Here is a 12441-nt window from a genome sequence, read left to right as displayed (position 1 = left end):
GTAAGAACATGCACTGACRGGATTCCCCGATCACTGAGTCCCAGCTCACATAACAGAAGAGTACAGTTCTTTTTCACACTTGGCTTCCATCATGTATAGTCATTTACACCTTATAAAGTGAACACAAAATGTGTATGAACATTCCTCAGAGTGATTAGGCARTATGTCAGATGACCATAAATCACTCTCTCTTTGTGTTTCATTCAGTCTGATAAAAATTAGAAATGGGATCCAGCAGGGACCTGATAGCATGTGAAACTTGTAATAAGACAAGGGACCTTTCTTGCCTATAGGGCTAGTTCAGATTCAGTGTGAGCTGAATTAAAGTCATTGTTAGCWAGTAGTTGTTTAATAGAGAGTGAAATGAGCTGTATTTTCACCTCACATTATACTGGATCCAGGAGTTGCAAGGTGAWGAAATTCCTGGGGAACAGCTCCAAAATAATCATTTATCATTCATCCACTTTTTTATGTATTTTGAGTCAAATGCTCAAGAATGACTCAACTGAATTGTGTCTTCCCACTTATAACAGAGACTTTGAGCACWGCAGTTATTAAACAGCATGTATGTGACACTGATGCCAAATTAATCCACCAGAAAGATTTGGGAGTTGGGGGGAAAGGGTGATTTAGGTTAAATAATCTTTTATAGGACTTGAGTAAGTGTAACATTTTGAAATGGGAGAAGGCCAGATGGACAGTCTCGCTCTTTCCACCTGCATGTGTGTGTTTCACCCTGTCATGTTTCCCCCAACCGGTTGTTTAACTTCTCTTTGACTATGTTCATGGTGGCAGCTTCAATTAGTACCCTAGGGGATCCATTATACATATTAATTACACTCTGCATTACAAAACAGCTGAAAAATCTGCCTAGTTTTGTTCAGTGACATGTAACTATTTAAGGYACCTGTATACAATTATGATTGTATACTAAAGCTCTCAGGGCAAAAGAAAGAAGAGTGTCTTTAAGATAGCAGTAGTAGCCATGGATTGCATTTATTTAAGTGTCAGAGCCACACTTAGCACAGSTCAGGCTTGGCCAGCTTTTAGTTGCTGCTTTTGTAGCTCTCAAATGTCAAGGAGAATTTCACTTGAATTTTAATGTTCTTCAGCTATGCAAAATAAAGTTAGTAGCTTCCATTGTCATAAGGGCTGAAAGCTGTACAGATTCCTCCTACCATATGTGACTTATCACATACATTTTTAAAAACACATTTTTGTTATTAAGACATATGTGATAGTACACTTCTGCAAATGTGAATTGCTTTTGGCTAAAAGCCATGCACTAATAAGTAGAGTTGAATCTAACTGCATTTGACATCTGCTATAATATATATATTTTTTTATATAGATAAATATATATATAAAATATTCACAGTTGTCATTAGCATAAAAAATTTCCTTGTTTTTACATTATGCTGGCATAGTTCTTGTGTTCCAAAGCTGGAAGCAGAAATTATTCCCTTTTAAAGACTGTAGGTTATATAAAGTCCTTGGACAGCACCTAATAGTGCCACCATTTAACATATTAGTTTAGGAGCACGATGAAGACTGCTGTAGAAATGGTCTATTTACTTTTCATTGCTCAGTTCATTAATGTTGCTGGTGTAATGTTTGGTAGGAAGTTTACTGTTCTTTTATGTTCTCTTGAATCCCTCCAGCATTAAACACTTACAAAGGGGGGAAAACAAGGAAGTTTTCTTTTTGTAGTTCAGTAAAGCAGCCAAGCAGCTGATTTCTGAATGTCCAAGTGTGTGTTGGTGCTTAGACTATCTTGTGTGGGCTTCCTGATGGCCCAAGTAGGTGCTGTGGCACTGGGCTCCTTGGTCTCAATTCCGTGGTGCCTGTAGCGCTGGAAGGCACAAGGCAACCTCAGAACTCATCTTTATGTATTGGTGGCATCATCTGACATGATAGGCTATAAATAAGCACCCAGAAAATAGCTAAGAAATCTCTGTGTCTGCAGAACTATTTTTTTTTTTTGGTGGAAATAGTGTAGTTAACTTTTCCAAAAGCATGAGATCCTTTTCTCTCTGTGTGTGACACCAAGGTGGGCCCCATAACTGCTGAATCCGTTACATTTAACTTATTTATCCTCTCCTGACCTTATGCAAGTAGCACTTGCTTTCTCCCATTGGTTTTATCCAGACTTACACTGAGAGTCTGTGGTACAAAATAGATTTCCTGGATGTAAAGTCCTACATGCGTATTTACTTGCTGGTCCTTATCATKCTGTTCCTATCCCTGTGTCTGAAAGAGGTAACATCACTTAAATAATTTCACTCTGTGAAGGGTTTATGATTCCTAAAGTGCTGTTACATGAGAAATGGTTTTGAATTAGAACACATCCAGAGGAATTAATCTTTATATACCCTGTGATTTGATGCAAGAGGGGAAAAACAGTGATACCATTGAAAACCCACCCATAGTAACTTTTTCTGAACCCCAGCTGGTGATCACTTTTCCCAGTGCCCACATCAGCATAAAGCCAAGAGGAATTGTGTTCATGTTGATTTGGATCCCATCACTTGTCCTGTGGTGGGTTGGGCAGTAGGATCCCCTCTGTCCAGGGTTAGTCCTCCCTCTCAAGTACCAGTGCACTCAGCTTGCAGCCTCTGCATTACCATGGAGTGGAGGTCAACCAACCCAGTGCTTCATCTCTGCCAGCAGCAGAAAGTGAGGGGCAAAGAACAGCAATTACAGAGGCGTCCTCCACGGGGAGTATCCTCCCACCTTCCTGCACACTGCCTTTTATGCTTCCAGACCCTTTTTTGAAACCTTTTTCCTCATATATTCCTCACTRGAATCCACTCAAGTAGTTATTGTTGCACAAAAGAGCAAACCATTAGTCACTGTTCCTCATTCCTGGTATTGCATCCTTCTGTTGTATAGACCAAGGAGCCTTCCTGCTCCAGATCCACTAATAATGTGGATTAACCCACCAGTAAGCTAATACAGACACAGGSCAAGTCTCTCTGCAGTTGGAAAGGAAGGCTCTGTGTCTGCTGTGTTGGGCAGAGACAGTGTTAGGAAGATAAACGTGTTCTTTTCAGGTTTTCCATCCAAAGAGATGAGTTCTTTGCATGGCAGTGCCCATCTGACTAAGGACTGGGTATAATGTCACTCCAAAGAAATGTCTCAGATCACAGTCCTTTATGAAAATGGCCAGATGGATTCCTTGGGAAGACGTGGGCAGGTGAAAGAATGATTTGGCTAAAACCTGATGTCATCCAACACTAAGAAATACAAGAGTTTTGTAAGAAAGAAATTAGAACTTTTAAATGGAAAAGGAATGCTATTAAGAATGTAGTCATGTAGTCCATGAAATTCTGTAGAACTGTGAGAATATTGGAAGTGACTTCTTGCTTCAGGGAAGAAAACATTGCCTTCCTTGAGTGTCCTTTATACTCCCTTCTTTTATAGTCCCTTTTAAAATCTTCAATAGAAAGTAATGGCATTTCCCCCAAACACCTGCATATGCTTAAATTTGCTGTAGTTTTAATGACTTCCAGATACATGTTTTGGGATTATAGCTTGTGTTAAAATCCCGCTGCTTTTTTTATTTTCAAAATATATTTGTTTTCCATCAGCCACAAGTTTGTTAACCGGYGAGATTTCTGGTGTTTATTATCTTTTCCTGCTGTAAAATTCATCTTCTCCTCTGAAGGGCATCTGACTTGACTTGGTATGGTTTTCTGTCCCAACCATCATTGGAAATGCAATCCATTAACATTTGATATCTTGACATTTCAATTGACCTCTCATTTGCAAAGCGCAGTGGTATTTTTCGTGGCCTTTTCATCCTTGATTATACATGGGATAGGAGTGCCTGTTTCTCCTGACTGCACTTTAAAAATATCTTTGTTTTACCAGCTGGAGTGGCACCTTGTTTTTGCCTCCCTGGCTAGACCTTATTCTGCATGGAAGGTCTGAGGTCTGAGCRAGTCATGCAGAGCCAAAGGATTTTCTTATTGACTCACTAAGCGGGAGGGCGAGCAGGTCAGGCTCCGAGGGTCAGTTAATGTATGCTGGAATAGCACTAACCACAAACAGATCTTCTGCTCCCAATGGCAATAATGCAAGCCAGTGGGCTGGCCCTGAAAGTTGTGTTTGTGACCWGTCAAATCAGGCACTTGTACCCAACAGAAGTAAGGACAAGGCAGCAGGCTGTTGGTACACATCCTCAGCTCTTCCACTGCTGGGGATCTTCTGGCCTGTGTTTAAAAAGAGGTGGRAAAAAAGTCATTATGAGGCTGAAAAAGCCTCACATTCATGGATAATTGTATGGGAGGATGACTACAGATACATACATGTATATGAAAGAGGGTCTATTTAAATTCAATATAAGGAAAAAGTTTTTTACAATGAGGATGGTGAAATACTGACACAGGTTGCCCAGAGAGGTGGYGGTCCCTCTTCCCTGGAAACTTTGCAGGTYGGATTGGACAGGATTCTGAGCAACCTGATTGAGTTGATGATGTCCCTGCTCAGTGCAGAGGGGTGGGACCAGATGAACTTTAAAAGGTCCTTTCCAACCCAAACTATTCTATCATTCTGTATATATGTGTACATACACATATGCATAGGCTCCCGGGGACCATAGGTACCTCTGGACATCCATGTATACATACCTGGAGAACATTTGCTAAAGGATTTCAACCACTTTTAAAGAAACAAGAAGCCCAAACCCAGTATAATTCARTAAAATTCCCAAGCAATTTCCACATGCCACCTATTTCTAAACCTTCCTTCCTGACATCTCAGACTATTTCTGGCGAGCTACTAAATCAGACAGCACCAATTCAATTAGTTCTAAAAATCCATTATAACATAGTGCCTAAACTGCCTGCCCATATTCATTTCTCAAAGAAATCCATTCATATTTATGTTTTAATACTTTAAGTCTAGCATGCRAAAGCACTCAAATCCCCAGCAGAAATCCAGGAAAAAGCCCGCTTACAGGCAATTACAGACAATGTTCTTTAGCCCCTGATCCTCCTAGTCTGTCCACTTAAGCATCTGCACAGGTGCAGTGATGGGTCAGTGGGATTGGTTCATTGCACCAGCAATAAAGCCCCTCCAGAATTTCACAAAASTCCCCAAATTCCTCTGTCTCTGCCAGCTGGGCTCTGTGGTGGGGTCTGTAGACCCCCAGAGCTCTCACAGCGGGGCCAGCACCTGCAGGGTTGCTGTGGAACCAACAGGCACAGGCTGCTGCTGATCCCCCGTGAGCTTTATTTAGGGGCTGCGTTTCCTCAGCAGAATGTGAACTCTAGAAATGTTGCAAAGGATTACTTTGCTCTCACAAGTTAAAGGTTAGTGTTGGAAATGGATTATAGAACTCCCGCTTTTAAACTGTTTGCAAAGAAACGCACATATTAAATCTTTTTTGATGATATTGCATTAATCCCTAAATACTGYTTTTTATGTAAATTTTGACTCTTGCAAAGCTCTGACAATTCAGCTATCCCCATGTGGTTTTRTCAGAGCTCAATTGCTCCTTTAGATCTTTTTCCCTTTTTTCAGTACCTTTTGCTTTATTCCAAAGTCATCACAGCAGCTGGAAGATGTAGTACTTTAGACATAAAATAATAAGTCTATTTAATATTTTACCTTTATTTTCTGAATTTGTTCCTCTGACACATCTTGTTAGATAAATTTTTATCAGTCCAAAGGATAACCACAGTAGGGCTATTTTTATTTCTAGGGAAATGATGCATGATAACTACTGGCAGGGCCCAAAGCAGTAAATCAGTCCTGTTCCAACCACAGAATGTATTAAAAGTCTGTAGCCTGTGGTAATAAGTTATAATTTAGTTGACTAGCAGTTTGTTTGGACTTAAAACTGTACAAATGAGTCACATTGGCTGAGTCCTGAAATATAAAACAGGTAGTGCTTTATTAAGGTTTCCAGCTACCACCACAACAGGTACCTGGAGAGAGCACATGTTTTTCAAATGGGCRCAATGCACTTTTATAGTGAAACGCTTCCGATTTGATTGTGTAATTTATAGGAGATGTTAAATTACCACATGGCCTGCGTAGTGTACAGTGTTTGCTTACGAGACAATGAGATGAACAGACCCTGAGAGCTCATCCATCTCATCTCTTGCAAATCTGGATGCACACCATCAATACCAAGCACCGCTGGCTGTGTCCAGCCATGAGATGCCCCTCAGCTGCTGAGGTGCTCAGTGGCCATCACAGAACTTCACACACCTGGAAAACCCTTATCTTTTGGATCTTTTTATTTACAGAGACTTGTATATTCCAGTTAATCAAGACTAATCATGCATTTCTGTAGAGTTTGTCAGGAGTCTTGCAGCTGGGGGGGAAAACAGTTATTTTCATTTTAACTGGRTCACTTTTGTTATTTTTCAAAACATTTTTACACCTTCATTGTGATGTAGGTTGTCAAGATTAAATTTAGGTCCATTTTTAAAAGTTGTGAAAAAATGAAAGTTAGAGCCAAACAAAACCTTATTTTGCCTTACGCTTTTTGATGAAAAAGAAAAGTTAGTGAAGGTCAATATTTTTTTTTCCAGTTTTAGCATGTATCCGCTGTTGATCAAAGGAGTACCCGCTTGTTCCTCCTCACTCATCCTGTGGTTTTGATCATTTGAGATTTTATATTTGTCTTCCTGGATATTATTTTTAATTTTAAATTATTTTGCATTTACTCAAACCATTATTCCAARTGTTTGCTTTGGGCGTTGCATCAARTARCARCTATTTTCTAACTACCTGTGATCTTTTTTATATTAATGCTTTAAAAACATGCTTCCAATATTGCAAGCAGTCAACAAATRCTAGAAAAACTGAAGGAAAGTCCTGATCCTGGTATAATTGGGAGAACCTGCTGCTTTCAGTACAGCTGGCTGAATCCAGCATAGGAACCAGCATTCAGATCTCATAYCCCTGAATTTCACTGTTACACCATTTTTGTGTTCTTGGAAGATAATAACCAGAGCAAAACTGCTACTGTTAAGAGTGTGTATAAGACTAGGTGGTTTAGTTAGATTCAGGCACATTCCAGACATTCTCCAGATGAAGATCTCTGCCTTGGASAGCTTGGTGGGATTTCACTGAAGCTCTCAGCTGCATCTTTTAAATCTGTGTGCCTGTGTTTGCTCTTTTTTGGACTGCAACACTCCACAAGTTTCACTGGCATTTCTCCTACTTGTCCTTGGTGAGAGAGGGGACAATGAATTTTCCTTTTTTTTTTTTTTTCTGGCTTGTGGTCTCATGGTAATATATCTAGTAGGGTTCCTCTGTTTAGCACGATCAAGAAAATAGGACTGAGTAATGGTGGCCTTCCTTGTAATCACCTTTTAAATGTCCCAAAAAACATGCTGTTATATGGCAAACAGTCCTTTACTTTGCCAGTGAGTGAATTAAAACAGGTATCTTTCCAGCATTTCTTTTTTTTTTTTTAATGCAATTACAAAAAATCATGATCTTGTGCTAAGTGAGAGAAGTAGAAAAAAATTCCAGTCATTTATGATCAATGAATACGAAAGAAAGGCAAAGCTAGATAATGTTTCAGGAAATAACACTGCTACAAGGTTAATTTTGCCTAGTACAACATTTCCTAGTATTGAATTGCCTGATATACTCCCTCAGGGATTGCTCCTGCGCTTGCAATAATCGAGGCTGATTTTATTGGAAAATCACCTCTGGATGAAAGACATACTCTAGAGAGAACTTTGCATGGGTACAAATAGGTTTTTGGTGCCAGTGCCATGTTGCCCAGGCCAGCACAGTTATAGTTCCCAATCTGTCTGTGCATTCAAGCAGCAAATTCATTAGCAACCCTTCTGGCAGGATAGAAAAATAGACATATTAGGGAAATTCACTTTGAATTGTTTTCAGGATTTGTTGGATAACAGTTCAGTAATCAAATTGCGCCTCCTAACAAGAGTATTCAACATTTTTATTAATAGTGGCAGGGAAGCCGCAGATAYTGCTTTAAGTGCAGAGCACTTGGCCGTAACACTTTGTGACTTGCAGAGATCGCGGATGAAAGAGGAGATTAGCATAGCTGGGGCGGGGGTGCGGATGGCGGAGCTGATTCTGCTGCGCGCTCCTCCGGCAGCATCAGCTCCTCCGGCAGCATCAGCTCCTCCGGCAGCCTCTGTCACCGCCACTGTCGCGACAGCGCCTCTCTCTCCGAGCACAGCCCCCGTTGCGATCCGTGCAGCGGCTCGCAGGCTCTCGAGTGGAAAGSGAACATATTGTAAAGCAGGGCGCGTTCCGCCCGCAGCGGCGAGCGGGGACACGAGCGGCGCCGCCGAGCGCTGACCTTGCAGCGACTTTGAGCGCGGGGAGGCTGCGGGAAGGCTGATTCGGAGAGACAGATTAGTGAGCAAGAAAAATCAAGGAGATTGGCACAAGGACGGTGGAAAAAATATATCTCTGTAAAGAAAGAGGGGAGTTTTTTGTTTTTTTTTTTGCCAGCAGTGAACCCTTATAATCAGGCTCATCTGGCCGCACACCAACGGCAGCGGGGGAGAAAAATACTGGGTGCAGCTTGCACACTAAGGTCTGTGCAAAAGCTAGTGTTCTGCTGGGGRAAAACAGAGCATGTGCTAGAATTTATTAAAGAATAAATTACATTAAGTTCAAGGAAGCGACAGGGTTGAAAATTAGGATTGTAAAAAATCATCTGTATCTACTGTACCCTAATTCCTGTTGTTTTCATGATTGTTTCGCTGTGAAGAGGAGAGCCACTCTCRGTATCAATCACAGTAAGCTATTTAGACACTGAAATAAGTGGCATATGGCTTAGCACTTTTGGGTCTAGCAATCAAGTAGCAACCTCCTGCAATACAACTGTAGTTTGGTTCCCAATGGGCTTCACTTTGATGATTAGATATATTGAGTTCCCTGTGTCATTCAAAGACAGCAGAATTTCATACAAGTTGGTGTTAGCTTCCTCTCACTTCATTTCAATTTTCAATAACCAGTGTCATCAGATGTAACAGTTTCTCCGTAATGGAACTTCATGTCGAATCAGATTTGTCCTTCAAGTGAAAGAGGGCTGTAAAAAGTCTTCTGAAATACTGATCTCTGGAAAAATTCTTGCCACGGTGAAAATGGAGAGGGATTTTTTATTTATTTCTCTTAAAGACACTTAGGTGCCCAATCCCCAGATCATTCAGAAAAACTCAAAAACAAGGCTCTGGTATTGCATTTGGGGATGGTCTTAGAGTTTTTTACAGGATTTACCCAAGTGCTTGCTGAAGCCATTGTTGTGATAAGTAAATGGAAAATATTTGGTCAGTCATATTTGAAATTAAAACGATGATATTTAAAGCCAAGTTCTGTGTAAGGGGGAGTTAGATTGGAGGAGAATTTGGACTTCAGATATGAATTGATGCCTCTGTATTTCAGCTTGGCATCTGTAAATATGAGCTGCTATTTTCCTGGTCCTTACCTTCTGCACATCAGCTCTGGCCCATCCCTGGGCAGTGGAGAGCTGTCCTTGCAGGCAGATGGAGGGAGCCAAGGGCTTTGTGTGCTGGAGGATGAAGGCATGGACCCTGCTGGAGGTCAGGATGGAGGGAAGGGTGGGGGAAAAGTGCAAGAGTAAAAAGCTCAGAATACTCATCATGATGAGCATAAACCTGCAAGACAAGCATTGGCATTTTCTGCCAKGATATTTCTGGAGAAATCTGGTGTCTTGGAGAATGTTCTGCCCATTCCAGAGCTTGAAGTTGTATCCTCCCTAATGGGCWGATCCCATTCTCTCTTTGTTACCCTTTTCTCTGTAAATTCTTTCAAGGTCCACCAGTGTCACACAAGCTGTGCATCGAGATTCTCCTGGCAGCATGTACATTGTGCCAGAGAGTGTAACAGCACGAGCAGTGTCTTTAAAAAGTAAATTCTGGGTCTGACATTCATCACGAAACACTTGCTGTAATTCACAGTTAATCTCAATATGCTGTAAGAAGAGTATCTGCAGACAAATACCTCTCAGTTTATAATCCCAACGTGCACCAAGCAGCAGAGATGACGTGGCTGCCTGTGTCACATTCCCAAGACTGCCCAGCCCAGAGTTTTGTTTCTTGGCAGTTTTCTACCATTTTGTGAAATATTTTTTTTAATGTGACAAAGTCACTTCAATTACACAGTCATTATAAGTTTTGCCAAGGTTGACTATGGATCGTTTTGTGTTCATTAGAGCACAAAATTGGAATTTTCATTGCAGCAACTGTAAACAGTATTGGCTCAAAGGAGTCAAGCTTTCTTCCCTCCATAAAATCTTGGATAAGCTATAACTGAGGACTTCCTTTTTTTTTGACAGATTTTAATTTTTTAAACTGCCTTCTGGGTCGTTGGATTTTTTTCTTCTTCTTCCTAGCTCTTGATATATTTGTTTAACTGAATAACCAGTTGCCTTCAAAATGATGACATTGCCACTGTGTGCATGAASAAGCAGGTGCAGTCAGTGTTTCTAAAGCTGTGAATATATTATTTCTTCAACTTCTTGAATGTTACAGCTTGGTGCTTGTCACTTTCGACCCAGTCAGGGCTGTAAAAGTAATAAATGGTCTACAGGAAATAACCCTGTTTTGAAAATGCTTCATCATCTCCTTAAGTTCCACTAAGCCCCATTAAGTTTTCACTTAACTAATATCAGAGTTTATTACTTAAGTAATAATTAAATCTTCTATTTCATATTCTCATGAATTTATGGATATATGTTTGATTGACTTTGCTCATTACACTGATGTAAATATAAAGAAATTGCTTCCAAAAAAATCATTTTATGTATGCAAAAATTAAGCAAATAGGAAGCAAATCTAGTACAGAGTGTTTCAAGCAATGGAGTAAAATACCTAAAGATTCCAGAGAAGTCCAGGCTTTCAAAAGCTGCCTGGAAAGAATAAGAATGCTTTCTTTTGCATCTGTATTTAGAAAAATAGAGAAGATCAAGAGAAACCTCTTGGAGTGAAGGAGATTACATTTTTTCCCTTGATTTTTTTAGCAATTCCTTTTAGGTTAATTTAACCTTCATATTGCTAATTTAGCATGCTAGAAACAATGGTGTGGTAAGTAGTGGAATACTGCTTAGTAGAAAATATAACCAAAATGTTTAATCTGCTACTTCTTTGGGCTGAAGGTGAACCTATGCTGCTCTACCTTCCTTTTCTGTCTCTTARGATTAGGGAGCTTGTGTGGCTCCTCACTTGTGCTTCACTTGGAGGAATTTCCAGGCTTTGTTTTTAATCTAATATGTTTACAAGGAAGGAGAGACGACAGAGGCTATTATGAAAGTAGCAAAGAACTTCAGCAGACATCCCTGTCAGAGCTGGCACAGCAGCAATCCTCTGCCTTGCTCCTACAAATGCATGCTTCTCTTGGCATGTGGCAAGCTCRTGTCTTGCCAATGGGATGCCCAGTCTTTAGCAATTTAATTTTTTTTAGCTRTAATATGCCATGATAATGTCATTCAGGATAAGAGATGTCAGCAAATGCACCAACAGGCTTTATCAGATTTATACCTCTTAGCAAAACCTGCAGCTACACTGTGTGGGGACAGCAGACATACAGCAAAGGCATATCTCTTCCCCTTAAAGAAATGTGTTTAACAAGGTTATATACTATTTGCATTCCAAATTTGCAATTATCACCCCATGAACACACAATGAAATCATCCAAGTGACAGATAATGTGTTAGATATATGTAGTTAGACTTTTTGTAGATTAAACAYGCTGTTAGATATAAGGAGGCGCAGCTACAGCAATACATTTTCTGGGAATCAGTGTAGTCTGAATAATGTGAGAGCTCATTGAAATATCATTCTCTTGTGTGAAGGATGTATGTTTGTGAATGCATGTGTGTGCACGCGGGAATGCAAATTGCTAAGTGGAAAGATTAGCAAATTGTGGATTGTGGCAGTCTGACTGTATATAGTAGAAAATTTTCCTTCAAAGCACATATAAAGGTTTGATTCTGCAACTTTATTCTCTACCCTATAATTTTACACTAGCTGGCATAAATTAGCAAGCTAGGAGTCTAAATATATGTGTCTGACATGCCTCTCAGAAGAAATAAGATAAATGCACATGGTGAAACAGGAGTAGTGTGTGTAAAATATCTGTGCCTTTCTGCACATAGGTTACATTTAAGTCGGGGAAAGGAAAGAAAAATCCTTCAACTGCACTTTATCTGTGTTGATTGTAGTCTGGAGTTCTTGGAATATATTTTTTTCTTAAATTTAGCGTAAAGAAACTGGCAATGCCAAGCATTCCTTCTCTACCAAATGTGATAATTTCTGAATCCAGACAGAGGCTTACTTGCATTAATGTGCTCAGTGGTCTGGTGGAAATCAGTAATAGGATGAGGTACAGTGAAGGGGGAAGGCGGGCCTTCCACATTTATTTATTCTGGATAAATGGTGCCCATTAATCTATCAGGAAAATATGGAATTAGCA

At 40.1% G+C, this 12441-nt stretch overlaps 1 protein-coding gene across 4 annotated transcripts in view; it reads left to right on the top strand.

The window, feature by feature from the left end:
- Window positions 1-12441, top strand: part of AFF2 (ALF transcription elongation factor 2) — a 299561-nt gene that overhangs the window by 219130 nt on the left and 67990 nt on the right. The gene's annotated exons all lie outside the window — the stretch shown is intronic.

This window comes from Malurus melanocephalus, unplaced genomic scaffold (assembly GCF_030028575.1).
Source record: "Malurus melanocephalus ecotype Western Australia unplaced genomic scaffold, MMel_1.1 scaffold_168, whole genome shotgun sequence".
In the NCBI taxonomy this organism is placed as follows: Eukaryota; Metazoa; Chordata; class Aves; order Passeriformes; family Maluridae; genus Malurus; species Malurus melanocephalus.
Note: the sequence above shows the minus strand (reverse complement) of the source record. Positions and strands in the feature narration are given on the sequence as shown.